Source organism: Gavia stellata, chromosome 1 (genome assembly GCF_030936135.1).
Source record: "Gavia stellata isolate bGavSte3 chromosome 1, bGavSte3.hap2, whole genome shotgun sequence".
Taxonomy (NCBI): Eukaryota; Metazoa; Chordata; class Aves; order Gaviiformes; family Gaviidae; genus Gavia; species Gavia stellata.
In genome coordinates this window covers 129,988,520-130,004,118 of record NC_082594.1, presented here as the reverse complement: position 1 = coordinate 130,004,118, position 15,599 = coordinate 129,988,520, and positions in this window count along the sequence as shown.

Genomic DNA, 15,599 nt, shown 5'->3' with positions numbered 1-15,599 from the left:
TCCCGACAGAGAACACCTTCCAACATCCTTTGTGGTCTCCTGGCAAAAGTACAATGCAAGGTAGTGATCTGTGCCATTCGTCACAGGATCTGAAGGTGGCTTCTGTAACAGGTGAGTGAGGAGGGAACATCCTCTTTAATGGGATTTTCTGAACTCCAGTCCCTCTCCAGACAAGCTGTAGCTTTTCAACAAATTTATGGAATATGCTGTCTATACCATCCAATACATCAGAAGTGTCTAGTGAGGGTAAGTCTCACCTGAGGCTTTTTTTTTAAACCATCATAGTGTTGTCCCCAGCTTTCTGGGGACAAAGGTGAAGCCTAATGATACTTTGACATGACAAAATGACGCGTATCTGCTCTGGTCTGACATTACTTAAATAGCAATGGTGGTGTGATGGAGGCAGAACATACTTCATCATGTGTAAAGGTAACATACATTGCTTTTTCCATGGATGGGGATGTAGCAAGTTAGAAATACAGAAATACGCCTCACAAATAGTTATTTCACATTGATCATATTAATGACAGATGAATCCTCCAGTAATATGTGGGATGATGAGAAGGCTCATGGTTATCATGACCCAGCAAATCTTTAAGATGGTGGCTGGTTCGTCACCAACGGAAAACCTTTTCATCCTTCCAAAGGCTCTCCAGACAACTGTAACAGTTGTAGTCCTAGTCCGGGCAACCACAGGAGGTGGGCATGGATCCGCGGTAACTTTGTTCATGCAGTGCTTTAATTCCTGAAGTTCAGAGTAACAGCCTGGCAACAGAAAGGCTGAAATGGCATTTGAAAAGACTGTTCTGGTCATCTTCTGCTACTGCTCCAGGTGCCAGGATAATGCATTTTCCCAAGCCTACTTCCCAGAAAGCTGGTATACCCTTGGGTTTAACTAACCATTGCAGAAGCTGAGTTGGTGTTTTATGAGAAGACGTCAATGCTGGCACTCCTGGTTAGAATGATAAAAAAATTCTCCATTGCCCATGTGTTCTCCTTGTTGTAACGTGCCTGAACATCCCAGATCCGAGAGGTTTCCGCCTGACTGTTGAATTTTACATGGCAGCCCAACCATTTCAGCAATGACTTTCTCTTCTCCTCTCCCCTTTCCTTTTACAGAAAGTCCTTTTACTTGCAAGTCCTGTTGCTTTTGTCACGAACTTTTTCATAATTCTCCAGGGTGAAAAAAGCTGACAAATGTAATGTCTTCATGATCTTTTATTCAGTAATAAGTCTTCCCTATGCAAATTTCATTGGTAAACATGTAGTCATAAACTTTTCAAAGGCATCCTTTTTTCAGTTTTTTTTGTTTTGTTTTTTGTTTGTTTTTTTTTTTAAGAAAAGGTGTGTTTCTCTTATTTTCAAAGCAGCCCCCGATTGAATGGCTTTCAAAACCTTCAGAGGGACTGAGGAGTTCACAACGTCAGGGCTGGTGCGTGTCGCTCTATGAAGTCCGTGATTATAACGCTTTTAAATGACAGCAAGCAAAAACTGTTGTGGGTTCTAAAATATTTTCCCATCTCAGTTTCTAAATGTGGGGGTAAAGCAATCTGCAGTCACTGCTTTGTGTTTCTTAGTGGCAACGAAGTGGTGAGCTTATTTATTTGAAGTGCTTCAAAGCGTAGTTAAAAATTCTGTACTAGAGATCTGTGATTTTGAGGTACACGTCCTTGACTCAAAATAACTTTAAAGGCCATGGAAAAATCTATCATATGACTTGTATTTCAGGTGTAACATGGGCATTGATCTAAATATGTCCACATCAAGGATAAGATGTACTTCAGCAGTTCTTAAATTGGGTGTTGTGCATCCACGGAAAGCTGCTGCAAAGCTGTGTTTGAAACAATAGTTCTCCTTCTTTTAAAATTTATTTGTGCTGGCTTTTACAAAGAGTAAGTAACAACTGGTTCCTTGCATGCCAGGCTTGCACGTGCCTTGTTGTGTCTCAGACATCACTCCTCCTCCTGCTCCACTTTCTCTGTTCCCTTCAGCTGACAAACTCCTGGCTTACAGCAAAGTTGTGGCCTATCTTAAAGGACACACCTTACAACCAGTAGTGTTTAATGTTGTTCAGCTACTGTTACTCAAGTCCTGAAGCTCAACCTATTCTTTCTGCAGGATGTGCTTGTCCTCCACATCATGTAAGTTCATTGTCCAACAGCTTGTGTTGATGCCATAAATGAATATTATAACCTGGGCATGAAGGAACTCCACAGCAACCCTCTCTTCTGCTGCCTTTCCCTCTCCGTGCTGCTCACCACCTCTCCATTTGCTGCTCTTTGGACAAACTGGTCTTCTCCTGACTTGGCAGATTTCTTAGAGATACTTGCTGCTGTCAGTTCCTTCAGAGACACTAGTCTTCTCTTTACCTTCCCACCTGCCCCAGTTCCTTCCTTGAACTCACGTTTACTAAATTATTCTTGATACTACAGATATCAAAATGTGAATAGTGGTTAACTTCCATTTCCTGACCCTGTTTCTTACAACCCATTCTGCCTTTGTCTCTGAAGTCAACAGCGCTGTCCTTGTGGAAGTTGAGGTTTCACATTGATTTAGCAGATTAATTCAGCCCTTCAGCCTTGCTGGCCTACCTTTACTCCCATTCCCCTCCACACAACACCCCTTTCTTCTCTTGTTGTTCTCTCTTTTGCATAAGGATTTTTCCATGACCCCATCGTAGTCCTTTTCGCATCCATTCCTCACGTTGCAGTCCCTTCTCTGGCAGCCAGCACATACGTCCACTCTGCCAAGGATCCCCACTCACATAGACATGCTTTTCCACAGTGCTTCTGCAAGTGGTTGGTGGCCTTTCTTCCTCCTGTCCTTACTTCTTCTTGCCTCTTCTTCTTCCTCCTAGTAAGCCCGGAAACACCTTCTTGCACTGCTGACCCCCAGCACGCCGTAGCTGTCCCCACAGGGATGGTAAGGACGCAGCCTGCTCGTCTCTGCTCCAGGATGGCCCGTTCACCCAAGAGCTGGCTCTGATGGCCATGGGAACCTCCTCATTCAACATGCTCTCACCAGCCTGAGGACAAAACGTTGAGCAGTGAACATCTCCCTCTGCTCCGTGTGGTTGTCAGTCTCAGGCTAAGACTGAAGCCTTAGTCTCTAAGGACTGCTGTGAGCAAGGGTTTTCCTTGGCTGTGAGGATCTGGAAAAAGGGATGTGCAGTCCTTGCCTGACAGCAGAGTGCTTAGCAGCCAGGGAGAGAAGTCCCAGACCCCCACCGTGACAAGGGACCTTCTTAAAAGGAAGGTGGTGGCTTCCAACTCTTACAAGGAAAATGCTTCAGATGTGGCAGCTAGAGCCAGAAACAAGGGATGCTTCTGTTGTGCATTGGATGTGCATGAGATCTGCTTTAATAGAAAAGGGTTTGTTTTTGTTTTTATTCTCTATTGTTAGAAAGAAATACATCTTTACTGTGCCAGGTAGAAGAAAGGACATGGTGAATAACTGAGGTGAGATCATTATATGACTTCATGAGTAGTCACGACTGCTACAATTGAAGGAAACTATCATTTACCACCTGTTATTTAGCAGATGGGCACAGCTGAAACTCAGCTCCACTGGAGACTTTATTGTGTCCCTGTCAAATCCTAAGAGGCTGAGATACCTCCCAGGAGACCACTAATCACTCCTGCGGTTGGGTGTTGCTGTGCTAAGTGAACCTTAAAAGGTTTGGTGGTTCAGATTAGCATCAAAGAGGCTGAATGCTTCTCCTGGGTTCCAGGTCATGCTAAGCCTTTAATGAAAATCCTCCACTGAGACTCAGTATGAAAGGAAAGAGCAGGCAGGCTTATTGACTGCATCTGGCATGACCAGTCCCTTACCTAAAATTAGCTAAACTGGTATCCTGTGTCAGCATGCACTTGGGCTTGGGCAAACCCCGGCTGGAACCCTCAGGAGCTCTGTCTGCAGTCTTTTCTGAAGCGTGGCACCCAGGCATGATCTTTCAATGTCTTGGAGGACGTTAGTCGTTCATTTGCCAAAAATGGGGACTGATGAAAACTGATTTTCCAATGGAAAATACAAGTAGAAAAAACAACAAGCAGAAAACCGCTTGGTTCTTCAGTTTTTTTCCTGATTTTCTATATTATGGTAAAGAAAACATGTCATTCTGTGGGCAGTTCAGTCGAGGATGCCCTGTCTTCCCACCTGCAGACCCTCTGGTTTTCCATAAGGCATGATTCTGCCTGATCCCACCCCTATGAGAGGGATTCGCCGATGTCTAATAAAAGCTGTGCACGTGCTCCTTCCCTGCGTGGGAGGGAGAACGATTGACCAGGTTTCTCTCTCTTCTGACCATCCACTGGAGCTTGTAGAAACTTAATAGCTTTGAGACTCCCAGCCTGCTGTTAAATTTGTGGCAATTTGCCAGGTGGTTTAAAAATTGTTGGTGAAGAGGGAATGCTGGACAGACAAACACGTGCACTGAATAAGCCTCATTCCCTTAGGGTATCACCCTAAAAATGGGAATGGTCCTGACTGGTTGTAGAGGATGTCATCAAAGTTGAGGTAATTGTTTGTCTCAGAGTCCCGGGACCGAATCTGTATGAACATCCTTGTTTGCCAGAGCCCGATAGGTGCTTGGTGCCTCCTTCACCAGAAAGCTTGGTCACAGCCTCCCTCGATTTCCTTACATGCTGGCTACACATCGCGGTGTAGGGTCAGTCTGCTGCTTTCTCAGGTACCCTACCTTGGCTTCTTTTTCCTTGACGCAGTACCTAATTCATAACCTCATGTTTTCCCCTTGATGCCATCCTGAAAAAATAATAATTAGAAAGCATGTGGGAAACCGATTTACGGAAGGTTGGCAATCTCTCTCCCACATCCGACAGACCGACAGAGGATTTGCTCCATCCAGCTGCCCTGCTCCTGCGGCAGATCCAGCCCCCCTGCCCTGACTGCAGGCGGGCTGATCCCCATCCAGCATTGCCACTGGCGGGGTGCAGAAAGTCTTCACAGAGAGTTTTTAACAGCCCATGGATCTGCTTAACGAGTGGAGCAGAAAGGATCAGGGAGAGTTGAAGTAGACCAGCCTTTCCATCAGCAGTGAGCACCAGCTCCTTTCTTATGGGGAAGTAGCCAAACGGTGGCTGGCAGGAGGTCGTGTCTCTGGCCCCAGCTTTCCATGACTTTGTGACCTGACCCCCTGCCAGGTGAATCTCGGATTAGCCTTATTTTGCATAAGAGACATGTAGGATGAGTAGGGTGTTGCTAGCAAACCAGTTTTCGCCGACGGGAGTGAGCTTCAATTCTAAGCACAGTGGAAACCAGGCTGGAGCTGACGTTCCCGCCCTAGGTGTGTTCTAAGTGCCATAGCTTTTGCTTACAAGGGGATGTGGGCCTCATGCCGCTCGTAGGTGCTTTTCTTCTACCATATTCTTAGTCTTTCCTTGGATTCCTCTGTTTCCCCCCCAACTTTTTCCTATTCCTGTCCTCAGCTGGGTCACTCTTAAGATCTTGGCTTGTTCACCTAGCAACAGCAGGGTCCACATCAACCATACGAAGATTGTAAGATTATCTTTTTGAGAGTTTATTTCAAATCTGGGAAGATGCAGGGCTGTGTGTTACAAAGAAAGTGGGTTTTTTTTTCCTTGCCCTGAACAGAGCAGCACTAGCTGGCCTAATAATTTTCCGTGGCAGGAGTTACGAAGTCATCCTAAAGCGGTTCACGGAAGCATAGAAAATAGGCTTGAAAGGGAATGTGACCCAGTCCATACTGCTGTCCTCAGCTGCACCTAACTTCTCCTAGCAGAGATTTCACCATCTGAATAGATGGTCTTCCAGGATGTGTTGGGAGGAATGGAGTGAGAAGTAGGAACCTCCCCAAGTGCAGCTCTTTGGCTCAATTTGCAAGAGCGAGCCACACATGTCCCCAGTTGCCTTAACAAGGCAAGCAATTATAATGGGCAGCTTCTGTTAAGGAGAATGAAGAGGAGTTAAGAAGAAACCATTTAGGAAGGGTCACAAAGCCAACAGGATGGCGTGGGAATAACAAGAGCTTATTCAAGATTTCAGGAATCTTAGAAAAGGAGAAGAAAGTCCAAGTGGTCATCTCAAAGGTCCTGTTCCTGCAAGCTGGAGGAGAGGACAGAAGCTCCTGAAGGTCTGACTGGTGGCTGGTGTTTGCTGAGAGGCTGGGTTGTGTGGGGCACTCAGCCCCGGTCCGTGGGGACAGAGTGGTGCTACAGGATGACCTGTCTGTCCAAAGCCCAGCCTCACGGGCTGGAAACGGGCTGGAAAAGGCAGGATGTTCTCCATGAACCCTGCAAAGAGAATCTTCAAATGGGCGGAAGCTTCAACAATTTAAACTCAAGGGACCATGGAGTAAGGGGTTATGTGAAATGAAGAAAATAATCGGTTATTTAAATTCCAGAATGAGAAACTTTGTTGCTAAGAGGAAAAAGTGAAAAAAGTCTCACTTATAAGAATAAATTGGACGAAACTGGTATTGCCTAAGTCTGGTCAGATGCTTTCTTCAACAGCGATGTTACAACTGCTGCCTCCTGCATGCTGAGAAAGGAGATCGCGTGTGAAAGGGATAAGGGTGGTGCTTTATGCTAATGGCAACATTACCCGCTTTAGAATGAGGGGTAACTCGAAGCAGTCTGTATGTAGATCAACACGCTAATTAGTAAAGCCCAAGAGGGAGTTCTCTGTGCACGCCTGTGTGTAACTTACTACCTCATCAGACGAGGCCCAGGACGGATGTCTCTCCGCTGGCTTATTTGCAACGTGTGAAAAGAAAACTGTATTTGCATGGAGAATTTAATTCTAGGACACGTCTGTGGAGATTGCCTGTAGGCTGCATCCGCGTCTCATGAGAGTTTCTAAGTGTGCTGGATGATGATTTCCCAGTGGAGGATGCAGCCATCCAGCACACGCCGTCTCCCTTTCAGATTTCCTGGTGATGGGTAAAGAAGAATTCGCCGTTGAGCTACAGTCAGTTAGTTGCCTGATCACAATCAATGTGAGCAAAGTCAGGACGATTGTAGGTAGTCATATAGGATTTGGGATTTTTAAAGAGACTCATTTTCCCCAAACTGAAGAAAATACAAATTGCAGTTCGTCCTGAAGAAAACTTAGACAAATTTAGTGAAATTTGACTGAAAAGTGAGTTGCTTAAGGAGATTTTAGCAGATGGCCAAAAGCCGTAGCTAAAATAGAGGCCAGTTTTGACGTTGCTTTGCGCGATGCTGGTTGAATGTGAATTCTTGAGGATGGACGATGCGTAGTTGTTAAACAGGCTGAAACCCTGCTGCTTGCCAGACCCCAGAAGAGAGGTGTTACTGCTAACAATTGGTAAGTAGGGGGTCTCATTCCACGAAAATCGGCTCGAGGCCTACGTTTTTCAACAGTAAACTTGAAGTAAACATAAAATCATTGTTGAATGCACCTTGGAGCAAATGATGTGGGCGGTGCGTTAGACTCCCTGGGGAAGGACGCATCCCTCTGTTTTCCCTCGGAAGAGGATGGGAAAAGGGAGTGGAGCGGTCCTATTGCAGCTTCCCCACTTTCTCATCTGGGACGTCAGTCAAATCTAGTAAAAGGGGGTGGGAGCTGCTGCCTGAACCGGTGGCTGCAGACTGGATGCTTTTACCGGGCTGGGGAACTAACGGGCCCACGTGTTTGTGGCAGCGCCGTGTGGCACAGCATGCCTGACAGGGCTGCGCAAAGCTCTCCGCTCCCGTTCGGACCAAGGCTGCGTCTGGGCCACGGCTCTGCAGGTTTGGGAACAGGCAGGAGTGAAAAATTAGCACTCTTCATGCCGAGGCTTGGCAGAGTCAGGTAATGAGGTAAATGGATGTGCATGAAGAAAGAAAACCTGCGCGGCTGTACGCCTTTCCGCAAACAACCCTCTCCAGGTGTGCCTGGCGCTTTGCTGCGGGCTGGGAGAGCAGCTTTGGTGCTGGCAGGAGAGAAGAGCTTTTGGAGCTGGGGAAGAAAATCCAGTAAAATGGAGTGGATGTCTTGCAGGGAGAGAGCAAGAAGTTGCTGAGGGCATCAGGGCTGTGGGAGGCAGGAAGGGAAACGGGGGGCACGGGGACGCTGAACGGGGTGTTGGGTCTGTCCACAGGACACAGAGCGTTGCTCACGCAGACATAGCTGTGGCAGTAGTCACATTGGCTTCCACTAGCCATGGGGCTGCGCAAGCAGGTCACGGAGTGCGAGGCTGGCCGCCCTCGCCTTTACTCACCTTCTCCGGCCGGTTTTGCCACAGACGTGGGGTTTTTGTGCTGCCTCAGCTGCAGGCAGCGCCCGGCCGAGACGGGTTATTGCCAGCCGGGCCGGGCCGCGTCCCCACCCGCAGCAGTGGGGCAGGAGATGGGCCCCGCCATGGGGCAGCGGGGCTAAGGGACGCGGGGTCAGGTCAGAGGGGGCCGGAGGGGTGGTGGGCCGTGCCGGGGGGGTCCCGGCTCTGGCACGGGCGGTGTTTTTGGGGGGGGGCGGACGCCGCTGTCGTGTGCAGCAGGCGCGCCGACAGCCTGAGGGAGAAGGCGCCGGCGTGAGGCGGGGCCCGGGCCCCGCGTTTCTCCTCAGCGCTGAGAAGTTCAGCCCCGGGTCCGCCGGGCAGCCGGCCGCAGCCCCGCCGGGAGGGAGGGAGGAGCGCGGCCGCCCCGGCCCCTCCCCGCCGCCCGCCTCCGCCGGGCCGGGCCCAGCCGGGGCGCAGCGGGGCGGCCGCCGGCGCGGAGCTGCGCGTCCCCCGGGCGGCGGGGGGCAGCTCCCCGCCCCGCCCCGGCCCGCCCGCCCGCACCGCTCGCAGCCAGCCCCGCAGGTTTGCACCCCGGGCCCGGGTGCCGTCCCCGCAGGTGGGTCGGGGGCTCGGGGCGGGGGTGTGGGGGGGAGAGGGGGGCCGCCTCCAGCCCCGCTGCGGCCGGTCCTGTGGTGCCGCGGCGGTAGCTGAGGCGAGGGCGGCCGTTTCCCCCCCACCCCGAGTCGCGTTTCTACCCCGAAGCTCTTTGCTTTGGAGTGTTTTGCCCCCCGTGCCCCCATCACCGCGGGAGGTGGGGGGCCGTGGGGGCGGCCCTGCAGTCCCCCTCCGGCAGCGAGGCCGTGGGGCTGAGGGGGGAAACGTGGCAGCACCCCGAGGACTCGCACTCCGCGGCGGGGTGGCGGCCGGCAGGCCGGGTTTGGGGTCGCCTTTTGGGAGATGGAGCGCTCCTCCTTTGCCCTTGGCTTGGCTTGGCGGTGCCCAGAGTACAGCCCTGAGCTCGAAAGGGTGGTGGGCTTGGGACGGCCTTCTGTAGCTCTCTAGAAAACGCCGTCCCAAAGGCTGCGAGCAGCGCTGCAGAAGGCGGCTGTGGGAGCGGGAGCCTGCCGGCACTGTGCGATGGAAGAGGGCCGTCTTGCAGGACGCGAAGATGTGAAGTTGCAGCGCTGGTTAGTGACTTCTAATGAAACCGCTGCTACCTGTGTGCATTGCAGAGTTTAACTTGTTGGGAAGAAAGGTTGCAACCACAGTGCAACCTGCCCCTTTGGGGGAGACGGAGAGAGAGGGACCCGTGTGCCCCTTCAGTGCTGGATCCGCTGTCCTGCTCCTGCTTCCTCAGGGTAAGAGCCCCCCGGGAAGCACGCCAGGATCCAGTGCGCTTGCTCTTCCTCAGCTGCCGGAGTCGAGCATCACGCAGCACCCCGGGGCTCGGGCATGTCTTGGGGAGGGTGGCCCACAGAGCCCTCACCCAGACCTGGATTTTCCACTGCCCCACAGGTGCTCTGCAGCCTGAGAGGGGCAGGGAGGAGGCCAAGGAAACCGGATCCCTGGTAACCAGGAGCTGTCAGTGTTGGGTTGCAGCTGGCATTTCTTATGCATCCCTGATGTATCAGCTGCATCGCCTCACCCGCCTGGTGCTGGGGCATTGCTGGTGCTGGGGCATTGCCTACCTCCCTCTTGTTGCAGACCCCTGTGCTTGCGCAGTTTACAAGTAGCGCTTCCCACCCACATTCGGTTGCGCCTCCAATTCTGGAGCTGCACCTCTCAACCCCTGAGCGAGCCTCGTCACCGTCTGCAGAGAGCCCCGGCTGGCGGACCTCGTGGAAACCTTGATGTGGCCCTGTCCCTTGATGGGGCGGTTGCTTTGCCCAGCAAAGGGATGAGAAGCCTGAGTGAGGGACCACTGGGTGCAGCTTGACAGCCTGCGTTACCCGGAGGTGAGATAGGTGAGCCACGGACATCTCCGGCTTTCAGAGCCTTGAATTAAATCTGACTCCTAGGGGGAAATATTCGCTGCTGCTCTATCAGCAGGGGCAAGGCGAAAGAGCCGCAGCGCTCTGTTCTGCCTCTTCTTTTGGGGACACAATATGTCACTTGATTTCCAAAATCCTGTGAAATGTAAAAGAAAAAAGATGCCAACCTTGTTAGGGTTAGCAGCCATCCCCGTGCTTGCGTCTGTCTGGCTTTGCAACCCGGCCATCCTAGCCCTGCTTGTGAAAACATAAGCTGGTGCTGCGAAGGCTGTGAGGGGCCGGTGTCTGATTGCATGAACTGTGTCTTTCTGCCAGCTTGTGAAACGGAGAGGTCTTGAGGGCATAGGTTCCATCTCAAATGTAACTTCATGAAAATATCCCCTCTGCGGCCTCTTCCTCCTCTGTGTTTGATAGCTCAGCAGTGAACAGCTTCAGTGGGGATGAGCCTCTGCTTTTTAATTAAGTCATACACACCTCAACCACAAGGTAGATCTCTCTTGTAAATCAGAATACTAAATCATCAGGCTTCTTTACCTCTTATGCATGGCGGCTCTCTAAAGATGGTACAGTTAAGAGAGGAAAAGGTAGCAGGCTACGCCTTCCCGTAAAGCTGTTCAGCCGTTGCAGTTCATCGGGCTGGTGCAAACACCCTGAAGACGGAGGGAGCTGACGGTGGGAGGGATGCTGGAGCTGCCAGCGGCGCTTGGGGCCGAGCCGTGCCTCAGAGCAGTGTAGCAGGGTGCACGCACAAAGCGGGAAGCAGTGGCGTTTCATAGGAATGGCCTGGGAAAAGGCAGGTTTTTTGAAGGAGGTTGTGTCCGCAGCTGGAGGGAAGCAGGAGAGGACCATACAGGCAATGGAGGTAACGTGGATGGGCAGGGACCCCAGGCTCTGAGCACTGAGACCCATCAATCCTGCACTGTGACGCTGTCACGGTGCCTTGAGTCAGTGTCCCAGTGGGCAAGTGCAAGCGTCACGCAGCCACAACGGAGTGTCCCACAGCATCTTTGTCCCGTGACACCGTGCCAGCCTCTGTGGGGCAGGGATGTGGGAGTGATCCCTGGCAGGGATCCAGGATTAACGAGCCCCACAGATGGGGGCTTGCCGCTCGCTTCACAGCGGCTGCCCAGGATGCAGGAGCAGCAAAATGTGAAGCAGATGCTTGGGGACTTTTGCACGCCTCCAACGTTTTCTCTCTGTGGGTGCGCCTGGCAGGCAAGAGCCGTGTTTCTGTGCACACAGGGCATGGTGGCCGCACAGTCCAGCCCTACAACCAGCCGGGGCTGTTTCTGATGAAGGTGCGGTTCAGCGTGGAAGTGGCCGTGTGTTTTTGGAGGGGCAGCCCCTGCCACCCCACTTTCAGGTCATCTGCCACGTGCCTGGTGGTTGGGATGGGGGACCCTCCTGGCCTCGGCTTGGGGACAAATGGGGAGGTTGCCCCGTGGAGGCAGAACAGCACCTATGGGTGCGGTCTCCCACTAATAAATTAAATGATTGATGAAGTTGTTGTGGAATAATGAAACCCCAAGATTTTGCCCAAAGTGGTGAAAAACCTCTGCTTGGCCTCATTGTTCATGCAGCGTGGCTGCTGGGGCGTTACGCACCTCAGCCTCCAGCCAGGGCGGCAGAGGCTTGGGCATGGGAAAGGGCTGAGGAGCAGCACCGCATCTTCTCAGAGCTGTGCTTGGGACATGTCCCCTGCCCCGTTTCAGGCAGGAAAGCTGCGCCCGCCTTAGCCCCGAGGGGTGAGGCTGCTGTCCTGCTGCAGAGATCCCACCGCCGCTCTCGTTCACCGCAGAAAGGTGGGTTTCCACCTGGGGGTACCAACGGTGTCACTTAAAAACGGCGGGAAGGAGCTTTCTGAGGGGTCTCTGGCTGTTTCCCGCTGCGGCTGGGCACTGTGCGGGGAGCCCTGCCGAGCTGCCCGGTGCAAGCGGGGATGAGCTCAGCAGGACGGGTGGCGGGGTCCCAACCCCTGGGCTCCTAGCCACTTCGGGGAGGCAGAAACCTGGAGGCTTAACACTCATTTCATCCACGCACTGCTCAGCCGCTGCCACAGCTGGACACGTGGGAAGGCTCGGGTCTTTGCAGGATTGCTCAGCGGCAGCTCCAGGCATTCGGCTCACCTCCCTGTCAGCTCTGGTCATGTTGGTCTCATCTGCGGCAAGCTCCCCCGGGCTCTTAGTGTTTCCTCCCAGTTTTCCTTCCTTTGAGCATCTCCAATCTAGTCTGTCTCTATTTCTCGCATGCCTATTATTGTATAGCAATTAGAGAGTTAAAAGCCTTATCAGCTCTCTGGTGGGAGATTGGTGAGTTGGCTCCTTGCAGGACCGCGTGGTGGTTCAAAAAAGTCATGACTTTTTTTTGCATGGAGGTTTCTTTAAATTCAAAACATAAACCACAGATTTGAAAAGAGCTGGGCGGGTATTTAACCTGCATTTAAAAAGTGAAAAAGACTAGACACAGAGCTAAACCAGCCAGGCTGGTGCCATCCTCCCGAGCTGAGGGACCTGCAGCGGACAGACACGCAGCGCTGGCGTGATCGGTAAGATCAGCGTTCAGAAGCGATTGCCGTCCTGATGGTGGGAGATGCTATCAAAAACAGATAGGATGCTTCAAAATTGCAACTAGCTTCGGTCATTTCAGGTTCCAGAGTCAGCCGGTGAGCTCCCTGTGTGTTGGGAGACAGAAGCAGCTCGTCCTGCATCTCCTGCCTTTGCGCGTAGGAAGGTCCTGCAGCTCCTGGTGGTTATCACCCATACCCTGGGCATGGGTCACAGAGCGGGAGCATCACCGGGAACACTGCCTGGGTGGGAAGATGACCCGATTTGGGCCCTGTGACGTGACCCATCGCGTGGATGTGCAGTGAGCTGGCTGTCTGTCTGCCAGGGATGAAGATATCCGAGAGGCCTGGAGGTGCCTCTGGAAATCCCAGGGGCAAGAGTGGGATGGAGCAGGAGTGTGGCATGGCCCCTGAGAAGTAGGGTGATGATGGCTTTGTGGCTCCCCTTTGCGGCTCCCCGGTGTTCCCGGGGATTGAGGCTTTCTAACCCAGGTTTTAGGATTACGTGATGAGCAGAGTTTCTTGGTTTTCTTTCTTTTTCCTTTTGTGTTTGCAGGGGAAAGTGTGAAAACTTCGATGCTGAAGTTTTAAATACAAATTAAAAATAAGCTTCAGATATGCTGTGTGTTTTAACTCAGGATTTTTAACTAGCTCCGTCGGGGGGGTGTTGCAGTAAGTCTAGCTTGTGATTTTTTTGATCGCCTTGGGGTTGGCAATATTGCAGGTTTCTCAGGTCAAACAAGAAGGGATCTTGTTGGACAAGAAGAGCAGAAGGGAAAAGCAGGAGCCTGTCTCAGAAGTGCAAGCATTTTCTGAATTGCAAAACCCCATCTCATGTCGTTCATCTCGCCGGAACAGTTATCCGGACGACTTGCCGTTTTAAGTCTGTGGCAGATGTCCTGTCTAGCTGGGGCTGGTCCCCACCAGCAGACCTCCATCTCCCATCAGCAGTGGTAGTAGCAGCACAGACCCACCATGGGTGAGCTGAAGTCCTCCTGCTCCCCTCCCAAGGCGGCAGGAGTGGCTCTGCTCTCTGCACATCACTCCTTCCCCCCTGGTTGTTCTTCTCTGTCTCTCTGGCATGCAGCAAAGCTGCAGGTCGCAGCTGGCTGTACAGGCATCTTCCCGAGACGTTCTTCCCAACAGATGTGCTTCTCCAGATATGCTCTGCTCTTCCCTTGCAGAGGTGTACATGTACCATTTCTCTGTCGGGACTGATAGGACCAGACAGGATTGCAGGGCTCATGAAAACTGGCACATTTCTGAACGCAATTGTTCTGTTGTCTGCGGTTTGACGTCTTCACTTTTCTACCTTTTGATTCACCGAGCCGTGACATTGCCTTGTTCTTTGGCAAGAAGTCTCTCTTTCAATGCTAGATCAAAAGGAACTGGTTGGGGTGAAACGTTCATTCTGCCTGCTCTGGGCCCATACATGCTGCATCAATTTTTCAGCTTCTTTCAGTTTTGTTTTTTCTTTGCTTTTTCAAAAGAAAGGTTTTGAAGGGAAGAAGAAACTTTGAGAGAGTCAAGATGTGCATTTAGACATCATCAACTGCATCTCTGAGGGATATTTATGCGTTAGTCTACAATTGCTCAGCGTTGGTGTATAAGTAATCTTGGGTCTTGATGGATTTAAAGAAACAGGTTTTCCAGCCCTGAAGATCAACCATTGAGATGACCACAAATTGCTTTTATCCAAATATTGTGTTTAACAGTCAGTGCTTCCTTTTTACATTAGAAGATGATGGTGCTAATATTTTTCATGTGGTCCAGTCACTCGTTTCCTATCAACTTCAGGCTTGTTGGATCATGTCCACATGCACGCCGATGCTCAGCCGTGGCCAAATACTAGCCACTATGACCCAACCAGCCAGCAGATGTAATACCACAGAGACCGAGGGCGGCAAGGGGAGGAGAACAAGGCGAGCAGAGCCGGCAGGCTGAGCAAGAGCTTTGCTTCACCTGACGCTGTGACCGCTTCCACAGGGTGTGTGGGCTGTCGGAAACTGCTCTCGTGGTGTTCCCTCACGTCTGCTGTTTGAAAATCAAATGTCAGTAAATTCCACTTACAGTCAGCATCACTCTCTGGCTTCCCTTTTCCCTCTGTGATGTTCAGGCTAACAGGAGCACAAGGAGGTGTTAATGCCCTCAGCCTTTCCCTTCCTCTTCCTAGGAGCTGAATTTTCTTCTGAAATTACCCAAACGGGAGCCTAATGTTTCTGGAGTGACAAACACAGAAAATGAGAACTAATTCCTCTTGGGTGAGGAAGGGATTGAGAGCAGCCCTGCGCAGAAGGTCTTGGGGATACCCATGGACGAAAAATTGGATGTGAGACGGCAATGTGCGCTCGCAACCCAGAACGCCAGCCGTATCCTGGGCCGCATCAAAAGCAGCGTGACCAGCAGGTCGAGGGCGGTGGTTTTCCCCCTCTACTCCGCTCTTGTTAGACCCAACCTGGAGTACTGCGTCCAGCTCTGGGGCCCGCAGCATAAGGAGGACACGGACCTGTTGGAGTGAGTTCGGAGGAGGGCGGTGAAGATGATCTGAGGGCTGGAGCACCTCTCCTATGAAGACAGGCTGAAAGAGTTGGTGTTGTTCAGCCTGGAGAAAAGGCGGCTCCGGGCAGACCTTATTGCGGCCTTTCAGTACTTAAAGGGGGCTTATACGAAAGACAGAGAAAGGCTTTTTCCCAAGGCCTGTAGTGACAAGACAAGAGGTGACAGTTTTAAACTGAAATAGGGGAGATTTGGGTTGGACATAAGGAAGCAATTTTTTACAGTGAGGGTGGTGAGGCACTGGAACAGGTTGTCCAGAGAAGCTGTGGATGTCCCATCCCTGGGAGTGTTC